Source organism: Theobroma cacao, chromosome 7, assembly GCF_000208745.1.
Source record: "Theobroma cacao cultivar B97-61/B2 chromosome 7, Criollo_cocoa_genome_V2, whole genome shotgun sequence".
Lineage (NCBI taxonomy): Eukaryota > Viridiplantae > Streptophyta > Magnoliopsida > Malvales > Malvaceae > Theobroma > Theobroma cacao.
The window spans coordinates 10,201,209-10,212,359 of NC_030856.1; positions in this window are offsets into that span (position 1 = coordinate 10,201,209).

Sequence of the window (11,151 nt, forward strand, 5' to 3'; positions counted from 1 at the left end):
AATAGAAATATCCATTAATGAACTTAATAGTAATTGGTATATTTTATTTAGTTGAAGAAAATATGGATATTCATCTTGTTGGATCCAAGATTTATGATGTAAATATATATTTAGCAGACATTGCTATAACACACACTATATTTAAAGACAAAAAATATTTTTTCCACTTGACAACGGAAAAAACCAATGTCAATACAGTATCTAATAGTATAAGATTAATTGAAAGCTTCGAAAAAGCTAATATTTTACTATCTTGAGGAATAAAGTTTATAGTAGATGATGTTTTATTTTCTTTTAAGTCTCAAAGAAATTTATTAAGTTATAAAGATATTCGTCTGAATAGATATCATATTGAGACAACAAATAAAAGAGAGACTTAATACCCATATATTACATCGATTGTCTTAAGTAGTAGGTGTGTGTTGAAAAGAAAACTACTCACTTTGTTCTCTAAATTGAACTATACAAATATTTGAAACTTATAATAAACCAGAAGTTTACTAATGATTTTAATGTTTGGTATGATCGGTTGGACCATTCTGGATCAATAATGATGCAAAAAAAATGATTGAAAATTTATATGATCATTCATTGAAAAACCAAAAGATTTTTCAATCTAATAAATTTTTATGTGTTGCTTGGTCTGAAGACAAATAAATTATAAGGCTATCACCAACTAAAGTTAGGACTAAATTTCCTACAGTTTTTAAACATATTCAGGGTGATATATGTGGATTCATACATTCACCATGTGGACCATTTAGATATTTTATAATTTTAATAGATGTATCAATTAGATGGTCACATGTGTGCTTATTATTGGCTTGCAATTTGGCAATTACAATCATTCATTTGCAAGCACATTTTCCTGATTATGTAATTAAGACTATTCTTCTTTACAATGTTGGTGAATTTACATCTTAAGCTTTTAATGAATATTGTATATTAGTTGGAATAACTATTGGATAACCTCTTGCTTATGTTCACACACAAAACGGTTTAACAGAATCATTTATTAAACACTTCCAACTAATTGTATGGCTATTACTTATGAAATTCAAACTCCTAATGTCTGCTTAGGGGCATGCCATTTTGAATGCAGCAACATTTGTATGCATCAGGCCAAACGAGTTACTATAAATTCTCCTAATACAATTGGTTTATGGTTGGAAATCAAATATTTCTCATCTAAGAATTTTTGGATGTGTGGTATATGTTTCAATTGCTCCACCACAACGCACAAAGATGGGTCCTTAAAGGAGGTTAAGAATATATGGTGGATACGAATCTCTATTTATAATTAAATATTTAGAATTATCAATAAGAGATTTATTCATGATCAAGTTTGTTAATTGTCATATTGATGAAACAATTTTCCAACATTAGGGGGAGAAAGATAAACAGTTGCAAAAGAAAATTTTTTAAAATGAATTATCATTATCTAGTTTTGATCCTCGTACAAATCAATATGAACTTGAAGTTCAAAAGATAATTCTTTTGTGAAATATAGTAAATCAGTTGTCAAATGTATTTACTGACCTAAAAGGAATAACTGAATCTTATATACTAGTTACAAATGCTCCTATTAACATTAATGTCCCTGTAGGATAAGGCACGCTAGAAGCGTTGAGACCAATCGGTTCTAAAGATAAAATCTTCAAAAAAGAAAAAAAATAAATATTCAAGATGGTAAAAAAGAAGAAGTAGAAACATTAGAAGAGACCCCTGACATAATTGATAAACATTCAAGAAGAAATTTAGGTACATGAAATCAGTGAAAATAAAGAGATCTCAATAAATTATATCATGAAGGAAAAAAATGAAACTAGTAAATAAATGTTGACCATTTTTTGTATATAATACAGAGCTTAATATTATGAAAGAAAAATGATGATCTTGACCTTATATATTGAAAAATGTAAACATAGAAATAATTGGCCAATGTGGGAAAACGCAATTAAGGAGGAATTGAATTTATTTGCTAAACATGAAATTTTTTGACTTGTAGTCTGTACATCAAATGGTGTAAAACCAATGGGACATAAATGGGTATTTATACAACTATGAAATAAGAAAAATGAGATTATGAGATATAAAGCACGGCTTGTCGCACTAGATTTTACCCAAAGATTTAGTATTAAATGTGAAGAGATATATTCTTTTTGATGGATGCAATTACAACTTTATAATAACTAGTCTGGCAATATATTAGAAGATTGAAATGCGTCTAATGAATGTAGCTACATCCTATTTATACAGGTCATTTGATATCGATATCTATATGAAAAATCCTGAAGGATTTAAGTTGCTTGAAGCACAAAATTTGAATTCCTAAAAAATTTATTCAATCAAATTAAATAAATCTTTATATGGATTGAAACAATCTGGATGCATGTGGTATAATCGCCTTAGTGAATATTTATTGAAAAAAGGCTATAAAAATGATCTTATATGTCCATATGTTTTTATAAAAAGATTCAAATCTAAATTTGTGATAAGTGCTGTTTATGTTGATGAACTAAACATTATTAGAACTCCTGAAGAGTTATCAAAAACCATGGATTACTTAAAGAGAGAATTTGAGATGAAAGGCCTTGAAAAAACGAAGTTTTGTTTGGGTTTTCAGATTGAATACTTGACAAATGAAATTTTTGTCCATCAATCTAATTATATAACAAAAGTGTTAAAATGATTTTATATGGAGAAAACATATCTATTGAGTTCACCAATGGTTGTAAGGTCATTATATATATAAAAAATACCCTTTTCAACCTCGTGAAGATAATAAAGAACTTCTTGATCTTGAAATATCATATCTTAATACAATTGGAGCACTAATGTATCTTGCTAGCACTACATGACTTGATTTATCAATTGCTATGAATTTATTAGCAAGATATAGTTCTTCACCAATTCGAAGACATTGAAATGGAATTAAATATATACTTCAATATCTTTGAGGAACAATGGATATGGGATTACATTATTGAAATGCATCAAAATAAAATTTAATTGGTTACATAGATGCCGAATATTTATCTGATCCACACAAAGCTTGATCCGAGACAGATTATTTATTTACATGTGGAGGTACTACTATTTCATTGTGTTCTATAAAACAAACTATAATTGCTACTTCTTCTAACCATAGAGAAATTTTGGCAACTTATGAGGCAAGTCGTGAATGTGTTTGATTAAGATCTATAACTTAACATATTCGAGAAACGTGTGGCTTGTCAACCAAGAAGGAAATTCCAACAACGTTATATGAGAATAATTGTCAAGCCCAGCTCTACAATATGTTTATTATGCCATTTTTATATAAGAATGCATGTTTGCTTACTTGGGTACCTCAAAAATCATTAAAGGACAGTATTGTACCAAATGGTACAACTAAGTTGATTTAAGCCTTGAACTAGTCCAAATAGAGATTTTAAAATGAAATTGAGAATTTTAAAACCCTAGAATGACTTAAAATGGTGATTCGGAGTTCAAAGATCGATTTGAAGTCAAATTGGAATTTTCATAACCTAGGGAAAAAATGGTCATTTTGCCACCTGAGGTTAAAAATGGGAAGGTTAGAAGAAGTTTTTGATCAAGATTGACTATTTAGAACATAATTTGAGTTTGAGAAGTGAAGAATTTTAATTCTGACATTTTTTCAAGGATAAGGGCAAAATAGTCATTTTGTCACCCAGGGGTAAAATTGTAATTTTACATTACCCAACACTTGTCCAGCACATAGATTTTACCTAATATTATCATGGATAATTGATGAAATTTAAGTGGTGAAGAGAGATTGCTTAATGGGTAAGTATGACACATGGACCAATAGAATGGTGACATGTGTCAAATTCTCATCCATTTATTATTTTCCCTATAAATTAGCACAAAATCAACCCATTTCTCTTGATATGGCCGGCCAAAGGAAGAACAAAGCAAGAACAAAGGAAAAAAAAGGAAGAACAAAACCCTAGGTGGAAAAATTCAAGGGAAAAGTTGAATCGAGGGAAGAACAAAGGTAAGATTTTTCAATTCTAGCTTATGATCTACCTTGCCTATGCATTATTTTGCATTTGCCATGGTTGAATCACAAGATATCATGAAGGATTCATGGCTGACCGAATTTAGAGAGAGAAGATTTGATGATTTATTTGGTTAGATTTTGAGATATTTTAGTGCTTTAAGTTGTTTAGTGTTGTGTAGCATGAAAAGCCAACAAGAAAAATTCATTTTCTCCCATCATCCATCATTGGCCGAATTCTCCATGTAGAATATTGATGATGATTTTGATTTTATTTCAAGTGATTTGGTTAGGAATTAGTGATTTATGGTGTGAGAATCAAGCTTGAAAAATTATAATGTTGATGCACCCACCATGGCTGAATTTTCCAAGAGAAAATGTGAGGATGATTTTGCCATATTTTAAGTTATTTAATTTGTGTTTGATGAATTGGAGTATTGGGAGAAAAATGAAATTTTTTGGAGTTGAATTGGACGTATTGGCCAATTAATCGAGTGATAGATCGAATTAGGCCAATACCGTTTAATTTTGGTACACAATTGAATTTGTGTAGAACACCGTGTTTAGACAATAATCCGAACAATTTGAATCCCATTTCGTACATTAGTATAAAGCCTGAATTAGTTTTATAACAATTTAGCACAATGTAGTAAATGGCTTATTGTGCATTATGTCTAGGTGGTGAGTATTCTGGCAAAAGTAAAGAGATAGTACTCGAGGATCAAGAATCGGAGTATAGGAAATTCGACTCCCAAAATAGTGAGTAACCTTACTATCGTCTTAATTATTTAAAGTAGTTTTTATTCTTTTTTGTGATTTGATAGAAAAATGAGTTTAAATGGTAAATATTTATGTTTTATAAGCAAAATGTGATTAAATGAAAATGATTTTATAAAATTGTCTTGAAATTGAAAGATGGTTTTGAAAATGGATTAATTGAAGACTAATTGTTGTGTTATAAATCATGGTTTGAATTAAATGGCTTATGATAATATTGGCATGAATGGTTGATTTGGTAAATGTGTTGAAAATGTATAAACTGTTAATTTACCTTGAGAGGTTGTAAAATAAAATAATTGCCATGTCATGCTATTGCAAATTTTATTGTATGGTGGGTTATAAATTAGTCGCTGCAGTGGACGAGTTCTGTGGACCAGCCTATTAGAGGGGCACGGGAACCCTATTATATTCATACCTCAGTATGAGAGGCACGGTTGGATAACTCTTGAGGTTAAAACTTTAGAGTTCACTTCACGCCAAACCACTACGTGAGAGTGAACTCAACCAACGCCAAGGAACGTCTATGTTTTCAAAAAAAAAACATGATTTATGTGTACATAACTTTTTAACAGCTTTGGCGGACTCGGTTGGGATAGCCCTCGATCAAGGTATCCTTGATAACTAGGTATGAGAATGATTTTGGCACGAGCCAAAGTTTTAAGAAATTCATAAGCCATGTTGATTTCTCGATTTATATGAATTGATTTTATTTGGTTGAAACAAGTTGAAAGGTGATGAATTACAGTATGTTAAACTAATTATCTGTCTCAATTTGCTCGGCTTTAGCTATTTTAGATGGTATTTGTTTACTCACTGGGATTATATAATCTCACCACGCTCTTTTCCACCAATTTCAGGGTTAGAATAGATTGTAGATAGTTGATTTCATCGAGGCTATCATTGGATTTGCATCCTCCAAACTGTAGGTTCACAGTCTTCCTTACTTTTAGTTATTCGGGGGCTCACTGGTTATTGTAAATTAAATTAAATACTCTGCCTTTCTGTATTACAGTATTTATGAATTTATTTTGCTTTTACGCTGCTACAAAAAAATTATTTATGTATAACTCTAAAAATATTGTTTTATAAGAAAATAAAATATTTTATTGAATATATCTTTTATTTTTTTATTATATCCAAATAATCATAATTTCATTTTAAATGAAGGTTTTAGATGTTTAAACTTAATTTTGATTATGAATTATGCGTTTTGTACTCGCATACTACATTTTTAGTGGATTTCGAGATTAATGAGGAAAAATGACCAAAATGCCCTTGTGAGAAAAAAATTGTTTTTCTATTGTTTTGATTTGGAAATAGTTTATAATCTCTCAAAACATAATTTTAATGACTAATACTCACAGGGGAAGCGAGAAAAACTGATGTTAAGCCTTGTGAGATTTCGATTGACATTCCAGATAATGAATGTTTATTGGGACGTCGCGACGGTTGTCACGGGCTCGATGAGAGTTCTAGGTCTTGACAATAATACCGCTTGCATGATATAGTTAAAAGAATGATACATTAAAGGCGATTGGACAACATATAGTTCGCCAAAATTCTTTTTCACTTATAATTTCCAAAAAAATGGTGATATTAGTGTTCAACAAATTCAGTCAATTGATAATCTAACAGATTTATTCACCAAAGCCCTTCTTACTACAACATTTGAAAAATTGATATAAAAGATTGGAATACATCATTTTAAAAATCTCTATAATGCAGTCATCAGGGGGAAGAAAATACGCACTATACTCTTTTCCTTCATCAAGGTTTTTCTCACTGGGTTTTTCTTGATAAGGCTTTTAAGAGGCAGTATTTCAAAAGTGTATTCTTGAAAAGAATTATGTACACTTTTTCCTTCACTTAGATTTTTTTCTCATGAGATTTTTTCCTAGTAAGGTTTTAACGAGGCATATTCTTAATACAATAGATTTTCAAGGGGGAGTGTTATATTTTTGTGATATCCATTTATGTTATCTACCTAGTTTTGGATGTAAATTAGATTGGATCAACCTTCGGATTTAATCTATCCAACTAATCTCTTAGTATTATTTTCATCTTGTAAATTCAATTTAGATAAGGGGTTATTAACCTATAAATAAGCCCTTCACTTCATTTGTAAATATACATTTGAATAAGATCTTCTTACTCCCTCTAAATATTTTTTTTCCCTCTAAATACTTATTTTTATATTTTTCTTATAGTTGTTCTTTCATATTAATTTAATAACAAGAAAGAATTTAAAGGGAGATAGATGATCTTATTGAATTATGTTTAATGATAAAGTAAGGGGCCTATTATAGGCCAAAAACCTCTTGAATTATAATCTTAATCTAATTCAATTTAAGAGTAAAAATCATATTACACTTCTTGTATTTGGCATGTTAAGTTGTTTGACTTGGTCTGAACTTCTTGAGTCATAACTTAATGGACATTCATATATATATATATATATATATATATATATATATATATATATATATATATATTCATAACATTATCAACTTACTTTTGGCATGGATTACTTATCTTATTTGAGTTGACATATATTATTAAAAAAATTCAATTGATAAATTAAAGTTAGTTCATAAACAATATGTGAAAGTTTAAAATTATTATAGACATCCCATTTTGTGATAGAGAGAAGATAAAAAAAATTAAAAATATATAAATAAAAAACACAAAAAAAATAAAGAAAGAAAAATTTGGAAAAAGAAAATAATGGAAAATAAGGATCCTAATTTTAATTTGAATCTAATTCCTAATCCCAGTTTAAATCAAACTCTAAAAAAAAGCTTCAATAAACCAAAACTCACGAAATTAAATTTGAAAAGGATCACGCATAAGGAATTATAGAAGAAAAGAAATCGTAGAAGGTTAGGAGAATCAAGGTTGTCCGACAATCATAACCTAGGCAAAGGTGGGAATATAAAAAAGGGAAGAAGGAAAATAGGAAGAAGAAAAGCTTGAGAAGAAGGAAAATAGGAAGAAGAAAAGCTTGAGAAGAAGGAAAATAAGAAGAAAAGAATTAAAAGGTTATATACTAGACTCAAAACGATGCCCTTTTGTGTCAAAAGGAAAAAGAAAAGGTTTTCTAGGCCGATCTAATCAACTTGGCCACCACCCGCAATAAGCCCAATAAGCTTGGGCTTTCTTTTGCGACTTGGGTTTTTTCTAAACCTATAAGGTATGCCCATGCACATATTTAGTTATTTAAAATTTTTTATTCTATTTTTTATTTATTTAATGTTTTTTTCATACGCATATTTAGGGTTAGAAAAGTATTTTTGAAAAAAAAAACAAATTTTAACCAAATTAAAAGATAAATTTTTTTAATGAAAATTTTAAGGAAAGTTACAAGTGGTAACTTATTTAAAAATTTCAAAGTAAAAATAATTATGAGTATTTGTCTTGGTGTAATCTCATAAATTGTTTTCGCAAAAAAAGGTGTTATTTTAAATAATTATTACAAACATGGAATATTAATGAATGAACTATTTTTTAAATTAGAAACAATCATAATATTCGTGTATTATATTTAATTTCATAAAAACACAAATAAATAAAAATTCTCCATTGATGGAATTTCAAGAAGGTTATAATTGATAATTTCTTTCAAATTTCTAGTTGCAAACTTTTTCATAAATTCTATCATAAGGATTAGAGACAATGAAAATAATAAAATAGAAAATAGGTAAAAGAAATCAATTGGAATATTGAATTAAAATTCTTTCAAAAAATCTAAAATATAATATATAAATAATAAAATAGAAAATAGGTAAGAAGAAATAAATTTGAATACTGAATTAAATTTTTTTTGAAAAATCTAAAACATAATATATAATTTTTTTTAGCATTAAAAGGAAAAGGAAAAGGAATCCATAAGAGCAGCTTCGAAAAAGGTGTCTCATCAATTCAAAACCCTAATTGATGCTAATGATTTGGACTCTCTCAAGAATTTATAGCACCTCATTTTGGGAAGGTTGCAGGACAGCAATGTGGTCTTATCTCATTTTAATAAGTACTTAGAACATTGCTTTGTTGAGATTTCTAATGACATGGTTATATATCCAAATGCGTTTTCGAATGAATCAACAAGGGAAGTATTTGACTAAAGACTAGACCTACGAGTACCGCAGTAGTTACTTATAATGAAATAGGGTGTTTTCTTTTCCATATTCTATTATCATAGTTACCTCTATTTTTTTTTTTTTGCATATTTTATTATGATAGTTATCATCGTATTGACGGGATAGGAAAGAGAAATAGAAACTATTTATGTTTTTGTCTGAAAATACTTACAATATTATTTTGATTGATTTGCAGTACTATGTGATTTAGGAATAATTTGTGAACATAAAAAATACCAATTTAAAATGCTAATACTTTCCTCATACGTAATTGTACTTTGAACCTGAACCTAAACCTAAATGTGTTCCATGGTCAATTGCACCTAATAAAAAAAATGATGTTAACTCTTCCTTTGTCATGATGGTAGCCCCTTTTATATGGTGACTCCTTTTTTATGTCGATAGAAATTGATGGTGACTCCTCTTTTATATCGAGCAATTGCGTTTCAAAACATATACATTATGACAATTATATCTGTCAAAATGGACTTGACTTATTGGGTCGATTCATTTTTTATTGAATATGGGGTGAGTTGGGTTTGAAAATTTAGATCTATATTAAAATCAGGCCTAAATGGGCCAGCCCAACAAATTAGTGGGTTGGGATGGGTCAGCCCTATGGGCCAAAAAAATTAATAATTTTAATTAATTTAATAATTGTATATATTTAACTATATAAAATTAATAATTTAGTTACCAATAATATTACTTATTTTATATATTTCAATGTGTTTAATCTTTACTTATCAAATTAATAATTTTAAGTTATGAATTAAATCATAAAATAATTTTATTAATAAAAAATTTATTAAGTAAAATTATAAAAATAATTTTTTTTTGTAAAAAAAAGAAACGAGTTGGCCCAATCTAGCCCATGGGCTAGCAGGGGTGAGCTGGGTTGAAGTTTTGATGACCCATAAAAAAATGAGTTGACCCGACCAAACCCATATTTTCTTAACTCACAAGGAGTTGGGTTGGGCTGGGCTGAGCCAACCTATATTGACAGCTCTAATGACAATTATGTTTAGAACAATTAATGAATTTAAATAAGTATTATATTAATTATAAGAAATTTGTACCAATTTAAACAGATGTTGTGAGTAATAATTTACTCACACGTAATTATATTCCCGAACCTCTCATGGTCAACTGCAACGAAGGAAAAAAATTGATAATTGTTTTATGATCAATTGCACCTAATAAAAAAAACGACTCATTGATGGGCATTGGATGTTATGACAATTATATTTAGAACAATTAAAGAATTTTAGTAAATATTATATTAATTATAAATAAATTATAAATAAAAAATAATATATAATTAAATTTAATATTAAAAATTATTATTTATAATCGAATTTTAATAAGTATAATACTATTATTTGAATTTTACCCTAGTAAGCCTAATTATAACATACTATTAAGGAATACAGAATAACCGAGTATATAGTACTTATTGACATCCTTAATTTGTTTGAAAGGTGAGACACTACATACAATTATACGCAAGCAATGCTATTACAGTATTTGGGAGGTGACTATTCATTTCATTGTCTAATTTAAGAAAGTTGATTCTTGTAAATTCTTTATTTATATATAAAGGTATTTCATTTATTTGGTGAATATATTACTTTATATAATAACTATAATCTTTGGGGCACTTTTCAGCAAAATCCTATTGTTATTATTTTGTTGTGGAATGGATATTTGTTAATATGAAAACACTAGACAATTGCTCCTGTCATTGACTTATAGTGTAAAGATGAGCTAACATAGATAGTGAGACTAAACTGAAAGCTGATTACAACAAAGCATGAGATGATAGTCGCTTGTATGAGATCAGTTTTATGAACAGAAGCTACATGCCTGAGTCTCCATTCAAGCCACTGCCAAGTGAGTTGTAAGTCAAAGCAACAGTGTGACAAGTCAATACCTAATGTCTTGTTATTGTAGCTACATATAGTGAAACCCTGCTATCAAGCTCATCCACAAGTGCATCTTCTGTAGCTTCCATCAGCTAAATTACTCTATGCAATCCCTATTGATGCAAAAATCAGGTATTACAATATAGCAAATATTAATCAAGTTAAATGATCGATTATCTCAATAACTTAAATTGTTAACATCTCTATTCGAGTTCCACCAGTAAATAAGAAAGTAGCCAAGGCAATAGAATTAAACTCATAAACTCTTATCATTTTCATCTTAGAATTT